The sequence below is a fragment of the Apium graveolens genome, chromosome 11 (genome assembly GCF_009905375.1).
Source record: "Apium graveolens cultivar Ventura chromosome 11, ASM990537v1, whole genome shotgun sequence".
Classification (NCBI taxonomy): domain Eukaryota; kingdom Viridiplantae; phylum Streptophyta; class Magnoliopsida; order Apiales; family Apiaceae; genus Apium; species Apium graveolens.
Window position 1 is genome coordinate 134,995,563 of NC_133657.1, and position 21,730 is coordinate 135,017,292.

The 21,730-nt window shown below is 37.0% G+C and overlaps 1 non-coding gene across 1 annotated transcript; it reads right to left on the bottom strand.

The window, feature by feature from the left end:
* Nucleotides 1–19,251: 19,251 nt before the first annotated feature.
* Nucleotides 19,252–19,358, bottom strand: LOC141699546 (small nucleolar RNA R71). Its single transcript, XR_012565998.1, has one exon. It is a non-coding gene; the product is annotated as a small nucleolar RNA R71 (small nucleolar RNA).
* Between the last annotated feature and the right edge of the window lie 2,372 nt (nucleotides 19,359–21,730).

Sequence of the window (21,730 nt, forward strand, 5' to 3'; positions counted from 1 at the left end):
AGACCATATAACTGTATACTGCGCCACTCCGCGCTTGGTCACTACCCGATACCTCTCCGTGCCGGGCAGGCCACATTCCAGTCCCAAAACAATTATATTATTTACACAAAATCCTTTATCGAAGGAATAGATCGTTCTGATTTGACCTTTAAATAAGATGATTTATTCATCACTTTTAATTCAATTGATCCTTGGGAGTTGTCGGAGTTTTGAATTTAAAATCATTTTCAAACCCTTAACTGTAGTAAAGTTTTACATGTATTGTTCACTTGTTTTTCTTTGAGCGAGGAAGCAAAACCCTTATGCTCCTCGACTAAGTTCCCTAAGGTTTTGATAAGTTTCAGATGATTGATCTCTTCTGAGAAATTTTGAATAATTTAGAAAGTATCCTTGGGAACTATGTCTATTTTTAAATGATTTTTAGAGGTACGGAATATTAAATATTTACGGTCTCATAATATTTTTAAAAAGGGTTCAATGAATTGATAAAACCTTAAGTACAAAATGTTTCTCAATAAGGTTCAATGAATTGATAAAAATCTTAATTAAATACTTAAGACAGGATTTGACATCTTATAATTATCCTTCGAATGGTAACATGCGTTTTAGACAGAGTGAATTGATTTAAAAACTTTTCAATATCTCTTTAAGTATTTTCCGGATATTCTAGTAACTCTTTAGGTATTACTTATAAATAAATAATCAAATAGGATATCCCTTGAGTGAATATTCGATTATCTCTTATAGTTATAAATCAAATCTCAATCGTTCGCTTAATATGTATGTTACGCGAAAGTACTTTGTTTATTAAAATAGAAATCTTCCGCGTCCGGCTCGTTCCGAAATTAAATCGATTTAAAATATCTCTGACTCCCACTATCTTATATTATAATAAAATTACGTTTCAATTTCTCATACTCGAATAAAATGAAGTTTGTTTTCGTAAACAATCGCATAGTTTGAATGTATTGATATCACAGACTAGCATATATTTTCAAACTGTAAATCATGGCATCAATATCACAACAGTATATATGGCATGGATAATTTGTGATAGGGTTTCGTAAAGTTTCCTGATGTCCAAGCTCTACCTTGATGTATCCCTCTCGGTCCTGGAACCTCTACCAAGACATAATATAACCTCGGTTAGTCGGGTTAACTAATGATCGACTTATTCTAAGTAGACTCACTCTACCCGATCTGCACTCTCTCGGGTTCATTTAACTTACGACATCTCACACCTTGTTACTGTCCATTTAAAATCTCGTTCGACACACCTATGTGTTCTTCTTACAATCCTTAACAACTCTCGTGTTTTGACCATCTCCAAATTATATTATTAACTTGGCCAAAACGGGCGGTCAAAGTAGTACTTCCATAGTTGACTTTTCATTGAATTACTATTACGCGACTTGCACGCTAGCATTTTTAATAAATCGAAAAAATTAAGATCTAAATGCGAAACCACCTCAAGGACTTCTTGAGTGTTTTTTTATAATTATCACAAAATTTTCGATTTGAAAATATGAATTTAAATAGGTGAAAACATTTCCAAAGTTCGGTCAACTATGGAGTTCTACTATTCGCGCTAGTTTTACTAAAACGCTCATAACACACAAACCGTTAAATCAATCGATACGCCGTCTTCGTGTGCACGATCTAGATAACTTATAATTTTTAATCAAAAACAAACTTTGTCCTTTTTAGAAAACAAATTTCCCAGATTTAATCAAAACAGGGCAGTAGCTAGGCAGTGGCTACGCGTCGTGTAGCATTTCCGTGCGACTTTGATTCCAACATCTTTATAAAATTGTAAAATTAATATTTTAATGAAATTATTTTTGGGTCTTCTTCCTTACTGTAATATACAGTTACCATGTTTTTTCCATAGTCAAATTATAATTTTTAGGATTCCAAAATCATTACACAACTCCACAATCCGTAACTGTGTTCTCACAGAAATGCTTTTCACTAAATCGGCCATAACTCCTAAACCGTAAATCGCCTCGCGACGTTCTTTATATGTACCGAAACTAAAAAACAATATCTATAATTTCATATCTATTGGTTCATATTTTATAGATTATTTCATGACCGAATTCTCTGCACAAACCAGAACATGTGCAACAAGTACACTACTTAACAACCACAATAAGATCTTGCCATTTCCACTACTTGTAACCAACATCAACACATATAATCTTCAAGATTCACTCATATACTCATTCTTTACATCATCTAGTGTAACATCCAAGAACCACATCTCATAATCTTTAAAACTTAACAAGATTTAAACATATAAACCTTAAGCATTCACAATCTCTTAAATCTTGAAACCTTGTAACAATAATCCTTAAAATCCAACCATAAAATCTTTAAGGTTGAAGAGTTATACCTTATTGGATCCTTAGAACACCTAGGAGGAGTGTATTAACCTTGTAGAATATTAATCTATCCCTAACAAGCCTTAAACTAACAAGAGAAATCAAGAAAACGAGTTAGTAAAATTCGGAGTTATTATTCAGCATCTCCTTCAAACATTTTTATAAAATTGAAAAACAATTATTTGAGTCTGAAATTTGGTTTGAATCTTACCTATGATATGGAGCAGCTACGGTTAAAATTTAAAGACATTTATGTGGGTAGATCTTAAGTTATGAATTTTTATTTCTTTGGGGTTCTTGGAAATTCGGAAATGGAGAAGGATGGAGAGAATGGCTTTCTTTTTCCTGGCTCTTGAAAGTGTGTTAGGTTATAAGTATACATATGTGGATATATGTATAAGAGCTGCACTTGGACAAGAAATAATAGAAGTATGGCTTGTGATTGTGTGTTGAATGAGAGAAATATAGAGGTATGGTGCATGTACTCCTTGTCTCCCCCTTTACTATTCACAACATTATTCTAGTTTGATTGACTAACTACTAGTTACACTTCTAACTACTAGTTGGGTGTAGGATTGTGCATGGCCAACTTGCATGGCTTCCAATTACTTCCTCATTTAATTATCATTCATGCACTTGTCATTTTATTCCGATAGTTTTCCCGTAGAACGTTTCGTTTCGCAAGGATTTCGTTTATCGTCTATAATCCTTTAATCACTTCCATTCCTTTCTCTTGAACTTAATAACATCTTGATGAGATGTTTATTTAACGTAGTATTCCCGGTTCTATATTATTCTTTACGGATTCTAAAACACGTAGTATGGGTGGGAATCTTCGAATTTCGACGGCTTTTGCATTCACTTATTTCGCTCGTTCAACCAGAATTCGTTCTCGGATTCTCAAGATTCCACTATTCATTTATGGTGAACTCAAAATTTTTGCATAATCACATCCAATTATTATTCACTGAAATTTTAAAATATTACAAAATTTAGGGTTCTTACAGCCTCCCCCCCTTAAAAAATTTCGTCCCGGAATCAGTCCAAAAATAGATGGGGGTACTTTTCTTGCATGTGCTTTCTAGCTCCCATGTCGACTCTTTAATATATCAATCTTTTCAATAAACTCTCATGCACTCGACCACTTGGCCTTGGAGCATTTGCTTTTTGTGATTTATGATCTGTATCGGTTGTTCCTCATAAATTAAGTCTGGCTGAAGTTTATCTGCTCAAATTCGATCATACGTCTGAAGTCACTGTTTTAATTTCTTATCACAGACACGTGGAATACGTTATGAACTTGTCAAGGGTTTGGGTTAGTGCTAACTCGTAAGCCAGATTCTCTATTCTTCTTAAGATCACAAATGATCTAACAATCCTTAGACTCGGCTTTTCTATTCTTCCAACTCTCATCACTCCCTGCTAGGGAACCACCTTCCACAATACTAGGTCTCCTACTTCGTATTCTCAGCATATTTCTTTTTGTCTATCTTGGGCTGCTACCGACAAGCCTAGCTTGATAAGATCTCTAGTTCCTTTGATCTGTTGAATCAACTTGGTCCAAGTATTCTTCGTTTGCCAACCTATTTTTTTTAACACAAGGAAGAACAACTCCTTCTCCCGTACAATGCTTCGTAAAGATATATTCTCATGTTTGTATCAAATTCGTTATCGTCCCTAACTTTAATAACTAAAGCTAGTCATTCCAACTTCCTCTAAAATCCATAGCACGGACTATTAGCGCGTCCTTTATTGTTTGAATGGTTCTTTCACCCTTTGGTTCCTCTACAGCACTGTTACTCGTGCTTAATGCTTCATTTTTTAGTTTTTACCTATTCGGATATACACTCTCTGTCGATTGATCTATATACCAAAATCTGATCATATTTCAATGCACTTGTCTTTTATCACACACGTAGCGTCAGATTTAATACCTCTTCTTATAGACATGTAAAACACCTCATGGTCTCGTCACCGTTTTGAAGGAAGCACCATCTTGCATGTACTGATCGACGCGCTTTAGAATATTGAACGTTCGATGACCTTTAAATTAGTTTCCACTGTTGGTCGACCTGCGTCAAACGATTCCAACATACTATGCTTAATATGACGCGTCTTTATCATTATCGTATTTCGTGACCTCTCTAGCATCTTGGACGTATTCACATGTATTGGGAATTGCCATCAGTCGCTTCTAAGGGTTTGGATGATCTTCTCCGTCCTCCATTGTGCTTCTGCCTCACTTTCTTCAACTTTCCACTGCGTCCCATCGTCAGGGTATCGGTGTCTCTTTCTTATGCTTGCATAATAAGTGCACTACACAAAACTTCCTGTTGGCGATAGTTTTCCTCACTCTACCTGTCGATTCGTGTTCCTTAAGCAGTGCACGCTCGATCTTATCCACAAAATAACTAGAAATTAATCCAAATATGGAATCAACCTTGGGTTCTTATTTGGTACAAACACTATTGGGGTTCCTTGTCGCTAATCGTTTCTTTCGTCTTCATAACAAATTGTCAAGGAAAGATCTCGCGTTTATGATACGATAATAAGCAGGCTTATTTAACCTATAAATTATAACCCCAAATAGTACCATGGATCGATTGGGTCCTTGGTAATCCTTACTCCAAAGTTACCGAAATAAATCCTTGCACTTATTAAAATCTTTGCTGGTTTCATTTTATCCACTAATTCTTCGATCTTCTACCTTAATCCTCTGGCGTGTTGAGTATTCTCTTGCTCAGCTACCAGCGTTCTTTTTCTTATTTAATCATGGTCAATATTCTCTTAAGTTTTAATATGACATTAATTCTTCCTGTTACAAGATAAGTTTCCACTCCTTGTTATTCCTTCTTGTCATAACCTTCGCTTCTTTGTCAATCTTGATCGACTCTTGCTTTCCATTAATTCTACTAGTTACTTTTCTGTTATCATAATTTCAAATTCATCCCTTTCAAATCTTCTTACTAGTTGTCCTGATTTTTTTTTTTGCATCTCAAGTCCCTTCTCTTACTTACAGGGTCGGCCACCACACTGGCTCTCCCTCAGTTACGGAGAACTTTGCAATCTTATTCCTTGATTAATCTTGATTATATATTTTACCTCGTGTCTTATGATACTATATATATATATTCTAAAAATAATCACAGTCCTCCTCATAAGTTAAAATTTTTATTTCTTGTAACACGAGCTTTATTGCGGTTATTCTAGGTCATGCTTAGGATGCCTCATCATAATTCGCACAAAGGTCTTTTCTCATCGTCAATTATTCCTAACATCGATCTGTTACTCATCTTTCCAATAGACCATGAAAATTTATTACCTCAAGGTCTCACAGGCTTGATCGTTCTCTAATTCATTAACCACTAACATCGTCATAACCTTGCAAGGGTGTAACCCCAATCACGGCAGCATTTTCCTTAACGTTCCTTTACCATCATACTAAAGGTTCTTATCGTAGATTCTAAACACGTTATTCCCACTCTAAAATAATTTACTCATCACGGTACTCCGGCCACGTAATCATAGTATTGAGTTTTCAATCTCACGTCAGAACAACAGTTCACATCTATACTTCTTGTTATCCACAAGGTAATCAGCCTTGGAAGAACGATTCCCAAGATATCAACATCATCTAGACATTCTTATTGAGATTTCATCTTGCGTTCTTGCATAAAAATGCTTATGAATTCGCTTACACAATTAAATTGAAGGGTGAACTAGTGGAACAATACCTAGTCCACCTCAAGAAACATTAACAACTAGCTAAACAAAATGGCTAGCTCAATTAATTTTGGATCTACAATAACTGAGTAGAACGATTAGCTAGACTTTTCCTTACATCATTTAAAATTTCAACTAGTCAGAACAATTGGCTAGTTTTTCAAGAAATTATATGCAACTAGCCAATTCAGTCTGTGAGTCAAAAATCTCAACACCATAGCCATTGAAGAAGTTATGGCTACCAGGATAATCGAGTTGAGAATACAGAGTCATTGAGTTCTGGAGCGAGAGTAAATTTAGACTCTGAATAGAGCGTTCTTGGCATCGGAATAGTCGATAGCCATTCATCAAATATTTCATACCAAAAAAGCGTTCCACCCAAAGGTGTCTCTGTAAACAGCAAAGCATTTAATAGAATTGAACTTTGAATACCAACATCAATTTGATAGTTTCATTACGATTACAACGTTCGATGTACAACCCCCTTTTTGGAATAGGGGAAAAGAATTCACGAGAAATCTCTGAACACTTGATCATCTATGAGCATAACAACTTGTTACTTATTTATGAACTCGAGGGAAGAGTCCAAGTATGAAAGAAAGTAATCGATATCCAGCAAGAATTATTCATTAATTTGATAGAAAATAATTCATCAAACATTACTCGGATAATCAAAAAAATATGGATAAGCTTAAGCCAGACAAGATAATCATAAGATTTGAGAATGAAGCATATTGATCGAATAAAAGACCTTTAGATAAGTTCCAGTTTAGAGAAAAATATCAACGGTTCGTTATCCTACGAATCCAAAGTAGGAATCAATGATGTTACTTGACATAGCTTATCAAGGTGACATGATGATGGATAGTTTGAAGGGAATCACGTGACAGTAAGTGGACAACATGATTGGTCATTGATTATGCTTAACCGTCATCATTACCCACCCGGGGATGATCTCACCTCCCCATCTTCGTAATTCCATATACCAATATTCGCGTCTCTAAGAATTTTTTTTAAAGTCGCTTAATAACTTGCTTTTTCGCAAATACATTCTTCATTCCTCTTTAGTTACTCGCAAAATGTTGTGCCCACGCGCCTGATTTGATACGTTAGCAAAGGACGACATCCTGTCGAGAATATACACGTAGCTTCTAGTGAGATCCCACTCTTGGAATCCTGCGTCAGACTCCCTGGTCTTCTCCTCTAGTAGTTCGGAGCTAGCTGCGTTGATTGCAGGAGCATGAAATTTTCAGAAGTTATACTGTCGATTCTCACTTTCCGCGCTGAACCATAATGGATTAACGGATGAAGTGATTTCGTATTATCGCATAGCGTGCTCGTATTGGGATACGCTAAAATCTTCCTCATAGGACATAGATTCCTCAATTGTATAGCGAATACCCTTCTTGGTACAATCGTTGCTCGTCGCGTATTGGGCCCTTATTGTCGGAACAATACTTTCAACCAATTCAGGTAACTTAATAACCTTAATAGTAAAAAGAATTAAGCATCTTGATTCTCTCCTGATATGTCTCCTCAAGGGCAATCTATAAAGAGCTATGAATAGCAAGACTCGGGTTATCCAATCAACCTATGGTATTGGAGGTATCGTCTTCATTCCGCTTTCTTCGGAGACCCAGCTCCACTTCTATATCAATATTACTAAAAAAAATCCTGTACAATTTTCTCCTTTCCTCATCCTGTCGATCTTAAATGATTCCAACAGTCTCCGTGTAAACTTCACATAAGTACTTCAATATAACTCGTGGTAGTCCATCAACAAACTCTATCAGCTCAACCGATAGACTCTCTTTTACACATAACTCTTAGCACTCTTGTCTCTGAGTACTACAACTCATTCTCTTCCTTTAATGTTGGCTTTTCTATCGACTGCTAATAACTCAACCGATACTTCTACTCCTAAGGCTAATGTTCCCTTGGGGTACTACCGTCGCGACTACTTCGTAGTAATCCGACTACGAACTCGATGAGAATTCTCATTAATTCATTTTTATCCTTACGTCTACCCGATTTTACACCTATCATTTCCAAGATTTATAACCTAAAGCTCTGATACCACTTCTGTAACACCCCCAAATCCGGGGTTAGGAATCCGGGTCGTCACATATCCATCCAATCCTTTGTCACATGTGTTAATCCCCATGATCCAACAAAACCACATCATAGACCCCAATCCTTCACACATACAAGTTATAATCTTAGAAACAATACATAACCAATAACATATGTTATTACATATTAAATATATTTTCCAGGATCTCACACTATTACTCATAACCTCTACATGAAGTTATGAATATTTCTAACTCGAACAGCATCATATCTGCATACTCTGGTCCACCTGAGCAAAGCTGCAATGAGTTTTTAGGCAATCTATATATTCTCCACGCAATTTCCTTCTCTCCAGCATATTGGCTATCTGTTGTGATATAATATATAATAGCAAGAGTGAGCACTATGGCTCAGCAAGGTACATATATATTTATATGTATACATATATATATATAACAATAAATGTACTTCATATTTTTCAAAGATTTCTGAAAATATATATGCATGTCAAGCTTGTAATATTCTCAAAATCAATTGTAACATTATATCCACTTTATACTTGTATCCGTCTCTTTTTCAAACTTCAAGATTTTACTCGAACCAGAATTATAAACTGGATTTGATATTCACATCATGTATCTCATTATTTAAAACTCAGCCTTATCGGCCTTCTGTTGTAAATTGCACAACAATTTTCCAAAATGGAAGAAAGTGACTATACTGGAATAAACCATGTACCGGTGATCAGCCGAATACGAAATTTTCTCTACTAGTAGAAGGAATACAAACCTAGCCGCCTTTGGGCTTATCAAGATATTACACGATGTTTGCCCATTTTCGTGCAAGTCCGAAAGTCAATGGTCACAGAGACCATATAACTGTATATTGCGCCACTCCGCGCTTGGTCACTACCCGATACCTCTCCGTGCCGGGCATGCCACATTCCAGTCCCAAAACAATTATATTATTTACACAAAATCCTTTATCGAAGGAATATATCGTTCTGAGTTGACCTTTAAATAAGATAATTTATTCATCACTTTTAATTCAATTGATCCTTGGGAGTTGTCGGAGTTTTGAATTTAAAATCATTTTCAAACCCTTAACTGTAGTAAAGTTTTACATATATTGTTCACTTGTTTTTCATTGAGCGAGGAAGCAAAACCCTTATGCTCCTAGACTAAGTTCCCTAAGGTTTTGATAAGTTTCAGATGATTGATCTCTATCGAGAAATTTTGAATAATTTAGAAAGTATCCTTGGGAACTATGTCTATTTTTAAATGATTTTTAGAGGTACGGAATATTAAATATTTACGGTTTCATAATATTTTTAAGAAGGGTTCAATGAATTGATAAAACCTTAAGTATAAAATATTTCTCAATAAGGTTCAATTAAATGATAAAAATCTTAATTAATTACTTAAGACAGGATTTGAAATCTTATAATTATCCTTCAAATGGTTACATGCGTTTTAGACAGAGTGAATTGATTTAAAAACTTTTCAATATCTCTTTAAGTATTTTCCGGATATTTTAGTAACTCTTTAGGTATTACTTATAAATAAATAATCAAATAGGATATCCCTTGAGTGAATATTCGACTATCTCTTATATTTATAAATCAAATCTCAATCGTTCGCTTAATATGTATGTTACGCGAAAGTACTTTGTTTATTGAAATAGAAATCTTCCGCGCCCGGCTCGTTCCGGAATTAAATCGATTTAAAATATCTCCGACTCCCACTATCTTGTATTATAATAAAATTACGTTTCAATTTCTCATACTCGAATAAAACAAAGTTTATTTTCGTAAACAATCGCATAGTTTGAATGTATTGATATCACAGACTATCATATATTTTCAAACTGTAAATCATGGCATCAATATTACAACAGTATATATAGCATATATAATTTGTGATAGGGTTTCGTAAACTTGCTTGATGTCCAAGCTCTACCTTGATGTATCCCTCTCGGTCCTGGAACCTCTACCAAGACATAATATAACCACGGTTAGTCGGGTTAACCAATGATCGACTTATTCTAAGTAGACTCACTCTACCCGATCTTCACTCTCTCAGGTTCATTTAACTTACGACATCTCACACCTCGTTAATGTCCATTTAAAATCTCGTTCGACACACCTATGTGTTCTTCTTACAATCCTTAACAACTCTCGTGTTTTGATCATCTCCAAATTATATTATTAACTTGGCCAAAACGGGCGGTCAAAGTAGTACTTCCATAGTTGACTTTTCATTGAATTACTATTACGCGACTTGCACGCTAGCATTTTTAATAAATCGAAAAAATTAAGATCTAAATGTGAAAACACCTCAAGGACTTCTTGAGTGTTTTTTGATAATTATCACAAAAGTTTCGATTTGAAAATATGAATTTAAAAAGGTGAAAACATTTCCAAAGTTCGGTCGACTATGGAGTTCTACTATTCGCGCTAGTTTTACTAAAACGCTCATAACACAAAAACCATTAAATCAATCGACACGTCATCTTTGCATGCACGATCTAGATAATTTCTAATTTTTAATCAAAAACAAACTCTGTTCTTTTTAGAAAACAAATTTCCCAGATTTAATCAAAACAGGGCAGTAGCTAGGCATTGGCTACACGTCGTGTAGCATTACCGCGTGACTTTGGTTCCAACATTTTTATAAACTTGGAAAATTAATATTTTAATGAAATTCTTTTTGGGTCTTCTTCCTTACTATAATATACAGTTACCATGATTTTTCCATAGTCAAATTATAATTTTTAGGGTTCCAAAATCATCACACAACTCCATAATCCGTATCCGTAACTGTGTTCTCACAGAAATGCTTTTCACTAAATCGTCCATAACTCCTAAACTGTAAATCGCCTCACGACGTTCTTTATATGTACCGAAACTAAAAAACAATATATATATTTTCATGTCTAGTGGTTCACACTTTACAGATTATTTCATGGCCGAATTCTCTGCACAAACCAGAACATGTGCAACAAGTCCACTACTTAACAACCACAACAAGATCTTGCCATTTCCACTACTTGTAACCAACATCAACACATATAATCTTCAAGATTCACTCATATACTCATTCTTTACATCATCTAGTGTAACATCCAAGAACCACATCTCATAATCTTTAAAACTTAACAAGATTTAAACATATAAACCTTAAGCATTCACAATCTCTTAAATCTTGAAACCATATAACAATAATCCTTAAAATCCAACCATAAAATCTTTAAGGGTGAAGAGTTATACCTTATTGGATCCTTATAACACCTAGGAGGAGTGTATTAACCTTGTAGAAGATTGATCTATCCCTAACAGGCCTTAGACTAACAAGAGAAATCAAGAAAACGAGTTAGTAAAATTCGGAGTTACTATTCAGCATCTCCTTCAAACATTTTTATAAAATTGAAAAAATTTTATTTTAGTCTAAAATTTCGTATGAAGCTTACCTATGATATGGAGCAGCTACGGTTAAAATTTAATGACATTTGAGTGGGTAGATATTAAGTTATGAATTTTTATTTCTTGGGGGTTCTTGGAAATTTGGAAATAGAGAAGGATGGAGAGAATGGCTTTCTTTTGCTTGGCTCTTGAAAGTGTGTAAGGTTATAAGTATACATATGTGGATATATGTATAAGAGCTACACTTGGACAAGAAATAATAGAAGTATGGCTTGTGATTGTGTGTTGAATGAGAGAAATATGGAGGTATGGTGCATGTACTCCTTGTCTCCCCCTTTACTATTCACAACATTATTCTAGTTTGATTGACTAACTACTAGTTACACTTCTAACTACTAGTTGGGTGTAGGTAGACCTGGCCAATTGGGCGGTCCGTGCGTGCCGGGCCGGGCCGCACACAGGTTGAGCACTTGGAATATCAACACTGAACCAGCCTGTTTAAGAACGAACCGGGCTCGGGCCGGGTTTGAACCGACGAAATTGGACTCGTAACCGGTACACGAATAATCGTGAGTTAACGGGTTGTGTGTGCCTGTGCGGGTTGTTAACGGGTTGTGCGGGCTGTACATTTCAGTTGCTATATGTTACCTGATAAAAGATAAAAAAACAAAAATAATACACATACATAGACACAAAACCCACCTCCTCTGTTCTTTCATCTCTCCCTCACTCAATCTCTCTCTCTCTCTCTCTCGGGTCTGTCTCTCTCCCTCCCTGCAGTATCTCTCGCAATCTCTATCTCTCCCTCTCATTTTTTTCTCATCTCTCTTTTTCCCCTCTTCCTCCTCCTCGTTTCTCTCCCCTGTTCCCGATAATTTCTTTTTCCGACCGTCATTTTATTCTGGTTGTTTGGCTTCAGTTTGTTCTTGATTGGTTGTATATGTATATGCATAGTTATGTGTGTATTGTGTGTTTATTGTATTATGTGTGTGTGTGAGTTTATTCCATATTTCCACTTTAATTCAAGTTGTTGCAGGAGCAAAGCAAATGAACTAGAATGATTGTACGGGCTGTACGGGCTGTGCGGGCTGTGCGGGTTGTGCAGTCGGTGCAGCTCGCGGGTCATGTACGTGCGGGCCGGTCCGGTCCCGGTTTTCAAATATTAGATTCATAATCGGCTCATATATTTCAACGAATTGTCCGGGCTTGAACCGGCCCGGTTCGGGCCGAATAATTACGGGTTTCCGTACAAGCCGGTCCTGAACAGGCGGTTCAAACCCGCACATTTTGCCGGCTCTAGATGTAGGATTGTGCATGGCCAACTTGCATGGCTTCCAATTACTTCCTCATTTAATTATCATTCATGCACTTGTCATTTTATTCCGATAGTTTTCCCGTAGAACGTTTCGTTTTGCAAGGATTTTGTTTATCGTGTATAATCCTTTAATCACTTCCATTCCTTTCTCTTGAACTTAATAACATCTTGATGAGATGTTTATTTAACGTAGTATTCTCGGTTCTACACCATTCTTTACGGATTCTAAAACATGTAGTATGGGTGGGAATCTTCGAATTTCGACGGCTTTTACATTCACTTATTTCGCTCGTTAAACCAGAATTCGTTCTCGGATTCTCAAGATTCCACTATTCATTTATGGTGAACTCAAATTTTTTGCATAATCACATCCAATTATTATTCACTGAAATTTTAAAATATTACAAAATTTAGGGTTCTTACAGTTCTCTATAAGAGAATTTGGCTTATCGAGATCTCTAATCTTCATATCTTCACTTTAAATTATCGATATCTCTGAGTTCTCTAGTGACTTATTGACTTGTTGATAACTCAGAGTTCTCTATTCAAATTTGACTTGTCGATAAATCAGAGTTCTCTAGTGAATTCTAGCTTGTCGATATCTCTAATTTCTCTAGTGAAAGTTGACTTGTCGATAACTCAGAGTTCTCTAATGAATTTTGACTTTTCGATAACTCTGAGTTCTCTAGTGAAGAAATGACTTGTCGATATTACTGAGTTCTCTAGTAGCTTTTCTGAGTTTTCTATAAGTCATTCTGGAGTTCTCGAATGACTTCTCTATAACACTAAATCTGTGACTTGTAGAGATCTTGACTTAGAACATTTTTCCCAAAACAGATTTATTCAACTCCAAGCTTCTTCATAATTCTTCCGAGGCATGATCTTCTTGATCTTCTTCCAGATAGAATTCTTAGGCTTGATACTGTTTAAATAAAAAGACTTCAGTCTGCTCCTTTGACTTTTTTACAGACTTTAAATGTTACAAGTACAAAATGCAAACTAAGATTACAATATAACTTACTTAGGGTTGTCAATTTGACTTAGTCTTGTTAAAGTACAGGCATGTCTTGCACAACAATCTCCCCCAATTTGTGAGAAGATTGCTTAACACAAATTCATGCATGTTAACAAGACTAAACCCAAGTTAAGATTAAAACATACAAATTGACAAAATTACAACTTTTATACATTATTTACAAAGTCTAAGTGGGTACAAGCATCAGGTAAAAACTGTTTTTGCTTCTGTTTCTTCTTTAAGAAGATCTTGTAAGTGTACAAGAATTTCAAGTTCTTCTATAATATGTGTCCCTCTTAGAGCGTCTACAAGTTTAATCATGTCTTCCTTTGGATAACCACTGTCAAGTAAATCAATTCTAAATCTTGAGAATTGGTCAGCTTTGATGTTAAGAAACTTTCCATCTTTAGAGATTCTGCTCATTCCTTTTGCTTTTAGTTCTTCTGATCTTTTGATATACATTTCAATCTCATCATCATACTTCCTTTTTCTTTCCTCATATTTAGCCTCATTTCTTCTTCTTCTTTCTTCCCTTTCAATCAACCACTCAGCTAGAACATATCTCCATGCTCTTGTAGCAGTATCCTTGTCCTTCAGCAAACTTATCACTATTTTGATTTCTGTTGGAGAAAGAGTGTCCATCAAATTGCTGCCAAGAAAAGTGAAGGACCCATCTTGAAAGTAGATTCTTACTTCCTTTAGAGTAACAACCCAGACTCTAACTATTTCCTCAACTAGTTGTTGGAAATAATCTTCATCTGAACTTTACCAGTTTAAAGGTAGAAAATCATTCTGCTTAAAACAATTCCAGATGGCCTTTTCAGTAAATTCAACTTTTTCTATAGTCTTAGCTTTCTTAGGTTTCCTCCCGGCAGTCTTGAAATGAATTTTGTGTGATGGTTTGACAGAGGGTAAGGTTGAGATTTTCTCAAGAGATGTTTGGCTTATAGTTATTGGAATTTTTAGAAAAGAGTTAGCAGTTTGTCTGTATAGAAATTTGGGCTTAGAGGCTTGAGGTGGTTTGATGTTTGAGATAGTTGATTTTGAAGGTTGAACTAAAGGTTGAGCTAGTTGTGTTTGGATTTTTAGGGTTTGGTGTGGTTCTGAGCCATCATGACTTCTCTTGCTTCTTCTCTCACCTCTCCTCTTACTTTCAGCATCCTTCTTTTCATCCTCCTTCCTCTCTCCACCTTTGCTTCTAGCTGCCTTAGTGGATTGACTTGGATTTGAGCAAGAAGGTTTTTGATCATCTTTCTTCTGCTCATCATCATCCAAATTATCCTTGTTGATTTGAGTTTTGGGCAAATTAGCTTCAGCATTTCTAAGATATCTCCCTAACAACTTAATCATCTCTTCATTTTCAAAAGTCTTATTCTTCTTTACCTTTAAGGCAGTTTTCAGAGTCAGGATTAGCTTCTTGTTGGCCATGACACGCTGTTTAGGGATTTGGAAGTGTTTGAAGTGCTTGGTGGTAGGACAGATGTATGATATTCCCTTGCTTGGTTGAAGGTATGCTTCCGGAAAAGCAGCCATTTGAGCATTTTTCAATTCAGCTAGCAGTTGGGTGTCTTCATGGATCACAACTCTGACTTTATTTATCAGGATATCCAATTCAGATGCCCTCCTTGAGATAAGATAATTGAGGGAGACCCGCATACACCTATCTACCCCAGAGTCATTTATATTGACCACTATTCTCTTCTCCTGGAAATTGTCTTTGGTCACCAAAATCACCCTTAATGAATTTATTCTTCTGTCCAAGGCCTTCTTGTAGGTGAAGAGGTTATTGTAGAGGGAAGCCCTTAGAGCCTTGAGCAATTCATCAAATTCCCTGCTCAGACTTGGTCCTTCAGCAACCCTAATAAGCCTCTCCATATCAATATCTACTTCTTGACTTAAGCTCTTTTCAGCACCTTGGACATGTTGAGTAGATGATCTTGATTTTGCTAGCCTAGCCTTTATCTCCCCCTTAGTCTTGTTGGCAGGCATGAGAAGGGGAGTAGGAATTTCAGGCCTTATTTGTTCTGGGAGAGATGGTAGAGGGATGTTGAGCTTCCCCATGATGGCTCCCAATGCAAAAAAGTTTTGTATTTGGAGATGCTTGTGAGAGTTCACCAGGGTCTTGATATCTGTTTGTTGACTTTTGACTAGAGAAGTCAAAGCTTGAACTTGAGCATTGAGAGATGCATTGGAGGTTTCCAGAGAAGCTACTTAATTTTTGAGTGCTTAAATGTCTTGTGAAGAGGAGCCTGTAGTAGAAAGAGCAGTAGATTGTCCAAAGGTAGCTTGCACAAATTTCTGAATTTCATCCAATGACCAAAGGTGAAGGAATGTATCTTGCAGTGTGCATTTGATCCAACTTCAACCTTGTGTCATTGGATTTAGTGATGTGATCTTGACTACTTTGTGCAACGCTACAAAAGAGTCTTTTAGCTGATTCACACTCTTATCAATCCCACTGAGATCATACCTTGACATTTGTTCTGAGAAGATTTTAAATTTGTTCTTGATCTCAGTTTGAGAGGGGATGAATTTGGTACATTTTTTCACTGACCATTTTCATTATCTTGTCCTGATGTCCATTCAATGTGATTTGAAGTGCTTTTCCAAAGTTGTGGAAAGCCTTGATTTGAGCTTCATAGACAACATTGATGGCATCATACACCTCTTGTGGAGTTAGGGATCTGGCATTGCTTCCCAGAATTGTTATATACTCTTCCCTGAACTTGGCCAGCACAGCATCCATTTCAATGGTGAAGTCCTTATCCACCAAGCATCAAAGTTGGCATCCTTCATCAACAATCTTTGCTTGATTCTCTTCAACATCATCCTGGTAGGTGAGCATGATAGCTTGGTAGTCTTGGTTGGACATGTTTGATATGAGTAGTTGTTGGGATATCTGTGCAAGGCCTCCAAGTTGATCAACTCGAAGATCTTCAATGGTGGAAGGTTGATGTGTGGTTTCTTGAATCCACTGGGAGATTAAGTGTTGTTGTTGAGGTTGTGAGGTGGATGGTTGAGAGTCAGAACCACCTGTGACTAAAGTCACAGTTTTACTCACAGATTGCTCTGTGGTCATGACCAGTTGTTCCTCACATGAAGTGGAAACCTCCAATTGAATTGAAGGGGATTTGATTGGGTTACTTGAACCCTTGTGTTTCTTGCAAAGCACTGTCACTTGAATGTGATAAACTTGCATCCCCCATAGCAGGATCATTGGCAATTGTACTTCTAGCATCAACTGCTAATGCAATTTCTGCTGGGGTTTTGAGGGGAGTTGTTCCTACATGAGGAACCTCCAATTGAATTGGAGAGGATTTAGATAGCTTCCCCTCAGGAGTACTTGATAAGTGGATTTTATATCTACTTGGAACGCTTCATTATAGGCTTAAGTTGGTGTTTTGGACTCAAGTTTTTGGTATTTTTGATGTGTTTTTGTGTTATTGCTTTTCAGGCATCAGTTAAATGAAGAAAGGAGTTTTTCAAAGAAATATGCTGAAATCAGAATTGGAATCTTATTCCATTCTCAAGTTGTAGAGAATCTCGTTAGCTTCGCGTGGGCAGTTGAATCACTTAATTCTGACGAGCAGAACTCAAGATACGGCCAAAAGAAGAATTGTCAGAATTTTTCCAGAATGTCAGCGTGCTCGCGCCAGAGTCAGCGTGCCCGCGCCAGCTGAAAACACTATTCCAGTGCGGCCGCACCCTGTAGCAGTGCGCCCGTGCCCGGTTTCTGAACCAAAATCCTGATTTTAGTCGAAATTGAATATTTTGAGAGTTCTGGTCATCCTGGAGCCTATATATACCAATAAAAAGACGTTTTTAACAACAAGGAGGCCTGGGAGAGCAATAAGTAGACCTGGAGAGTACGAGACGGCTACGGAGAATAATACTTTTATTTTCTTTAATATAGTTGATACTTGGATGCTCGTTTTCGATTTGTCTTTGAACCCTAATACTCTTATATTGTTTTATATCATGCTTTCATTGGAACCCATGGTGACGATGAGTTCGGTTGTGAACTAATCATTATCATGGGGTTCTAACGGATTTACTTATGGATTTCTACAGTTAATTTGTTTCAAAATCTTGGTGTGTGGTGATTGATTGATATCCTAATATTGGTTGTGCTTATTCGTCTTATATGCGTAGCTAACATATAAGATAGCGTGTTAATCTCTATTGAAGCGAAAGTGAATATAGAGATTTAGAACTTGCCATGCTAGCATAGGTTCATGTATTTGTTATGCATGATTCATAGGTAATTTTAACCATCTTACTTGCCCTATGTAATCACGATAGATAACTTGTGCATTAAATCGTTATGTTGTCAAATATAGACATATAGGGTCTCAATATAATTGGTGTCTATTCAGCTTCTATCTCTTTAGTGGATGTCTGGTAGTATGGTATTTGTACAACGAAAGTTGGCGTTTATCAGTTTCGTGTTATCTGATTAGTGTCATCACCATTACATGCTAAGGTTAAGAACAAAAAGTCTATTGAATGAAATATTTAATGATAGAATCCCATGTTTGTGTCATATAGTATTCAATCCTCTTTATTTTCTTAGTTTATGTTCTTTAGTATAATCTCTTATTTAAGTATAGTTAAAACAAACCCAATTTTTATTTGTCTTAGCATTGAGCGATAACCATACATTGTTGCATAGGTGCATAAATTGAACTTAACCTAAACCAGTCTCTGTGGGAACGAATCCGATTTATATCTTATACTACTTACGAACGCATATACTTGCATGAATTTTAGCGCGTGTTTTCGCCCTGACAAGTTTTTGGCGCCGCTGCCAGGGACTCGGTGTTAATTTAGTTTATGTGTTTGTCATCAGTGGTCGTTAAAGTTCACTGACTCGGATTTTTTTTGTTTTCTTTCACGGTTTACTTATTTGTGTTTCAGGTGCTCATTACAATGGGAGATCCAGCAGCACGAACGAAAGCCATGATGGATTTTAATCAACCCAAGATCAATGACATTCAGTCTATCATTATCAGACCAGCCATCTCGGCTAATACTTTTAAAAATCAAGTCTAACACGATTCAATGGGTGCAGAATTCAATCCAGTTTGGGGGTTCTCCAACGGAAGATCCCAATATGCACATTAGGGATTTCATTGAGATATACGACACCTTCAAGTTCAACGGTGTTACTGAAGATGTTGTGAAGCTGAGACTATTCCCATTCTCTCTGAGGGATAAGGCTAAGAGCTGGTTACACTCTCTACCAGCTGGTCCGATTACTACTTGGGAAGATCTTGCTCAAAAGTTTCTCACTAAATTCTTCCCTATGGCAAAGACAGATGCAATCAAGAATGCTCTTACTCAATTTGTGTAGAAATTAGGAGAATCTTTATATGAAGCTTGGGAGCGCTACAAGGAGATGCTTAGGAAGTGTCCTTATCATGGAATGCCTGATTGGATGATCATCAATTGTTTTTATAATGGTTTGGGAGCACAGTCCAGACCCATGCTCGATGCAGTATCAAGTGGAGCCTTATGGGCTAAGAGCTACGATGAAGCTTATGATCTAATTGAACTGATGGCTGCTAATAAATATCAGAGTCCAACCCAGAGATTGCCACAGAGCAAAGTAGCAGGAATTCTTGAAGTGGATACAGTTACGGCTATCACTGCTCAACTAAAGGCGTTGTCTATGAAGATCGATTCGCTGGCTAACTATCGAGTTCATCAGAGGACGAGAGTTTGTGAGTTATGTGCAGGTTCGCATACAACGGAGCAATGCGCTATATCTAGTGAATCAGCTCAGTTTGTGAGCAACTTCCTGAGATCGTAGCAACCAGTTCCAGACACTTATCATCTTGACAACTAGAATCATCCTAACTTCAGCTGGAGCAACAATCAAAATGCGGTAAAATATCCATATCAGCGGTTTGGATCCAAGAAATTTAATTCTCCTAGTTTTCAGCAACAATTTGCACCAAGACAATAACTCCAACTTCAACATCAAACTCATGGAGGTGCAGGTCTATCTTCGAATGAAAAATCTGAATTGGAGGAGTTGCGGCTTATGTGCAAAAACCAGGCTCTTATATGCCAAAGTCAGGTTGTTTCTATCAAGACTCTAGAGAACCAAATAGGGCAAATTGCTAATGCCTTATTGAATCGACCACCAGGAACGCTTCCTAGTGATACAACAGCCAATCCAGGCAAGAGGGAAGTTGAAGAACAGGTGAACGCCATCACCTTGAGATCTGGAAAGGTCGCAAGCCCCCAAATTCAGCAAGACGAAGAGCTTGAAAAATCTCAAGTTTTAGAAAATGCAGTTGTGGCTGAAAAAGTGGTGCAGAAGGATGTCGAGGTGGAATCAAGGAAAAAAACTGTGGAACACACTCCTCCTTAGGGTAATACAGGGGAAAAATAGGTCTATCCTCTACTTCCTTTTCCTAAGAGGCTGTTGAAGCAGAAGTTGGATAAGCAATTTGCTAAGTTTCTGGAGATGTTCAAGAAACTTCACATCAACATACCTTTTGCTGAAGCTCTTGAACAGATGCCTAGCTATGTAAAGTTTATGAAAGGTATTCTCTCTCGGAAATTGAAGTTCGATGACTTAGAGACCGTTGCTCTAACGGAGGAATGCAGTGTTGTGCTGCAACAGAAGTTGCCTCCGAACCTTAAAGATCCTGGAAGCTTCACTATTCCTTGCACCATCGAAAACTTGTCGTTCGATAAGTGTTTATGTGATTTGGGAGCTAGCATCAATTTTATGCCCTTGTCTATCTTCAAGAAGCTTGGTCTACCTGATCCGAAGCCGACATACATGTCATTACAACTAGTTGATCGTTCCATCACTTATCCACGAGGTATAGTGGAGGATGTCTTGGTCAAGGTGGATAAACTCATCTTCCCTGCTGACTTTGTAATTCTTGACTTTGAGGAGGATAAGAAGATACCCATCATCTTGGGAAGACCATTCTTGGCTACAGGCCGAACTATGATCGATGTGCAGAAAGGAGAGCTTACGATGAAGGTTCATGATCGGAAGGTCACTTTTACTTTTAATGTGTTTAAGGCAATAAATTTACCCACTGCTAAAGAGCAGTGCTTTAAAGTAGAGTGGGTCGACTCTATCGTGAATTCGGAGCTTGAGCAATTGCCAAAGTCAGATACCTTAGAGATATCCTTAATAGGGGAATCCGTTATTGAAGATGAAGAAGGAGCAGATCAAATGCAGGTTTTGAATGCACCTCCATGGAAGAGGAAGTTGGATATGCCATTCGATTCTCTTGGGTTAGCAGAGCTGAAAATTTCTCAGGAGCATTTTAAACCATCTATTGAAGAAGCTCCCACACTTGAGCTCAACTGACTGCCAGATCACTTGAGTTATTCATTCTTAGGTGCACCCCATGATAAGGGGTTGGGATATATTTTTGATGATGTAGAGAGTGGCTGGATGGATCTTCTCGTTCCTACAGAGGGTTCTTCTCATGTGCAACAGGTAGTTGATAGGACCGGTGTTGGTGATGAGCAATACAGGTGAGTGACTAGGCATATGGAGGCCATGCACGACATTTACCATCGTTTTGCTACAGATTTGACACAGGCTTTGGGCACTATTTTTCGAGCCACTGGTGTCGAGGTTGATTGGCCACCTGATCCTCCACCCGAGGAGGGTGATCTTTCCTGACAACTAGGTATTTCTGAAACCTTATTATTACCTTCAATGAGGACATTGAAAATTTTAAGTTTGGGGGTGATAATGTAAGGATTAGTGTGTGTGTGTGTCCATATAGTTCATATAGATTCATATTACATGTTTAGTT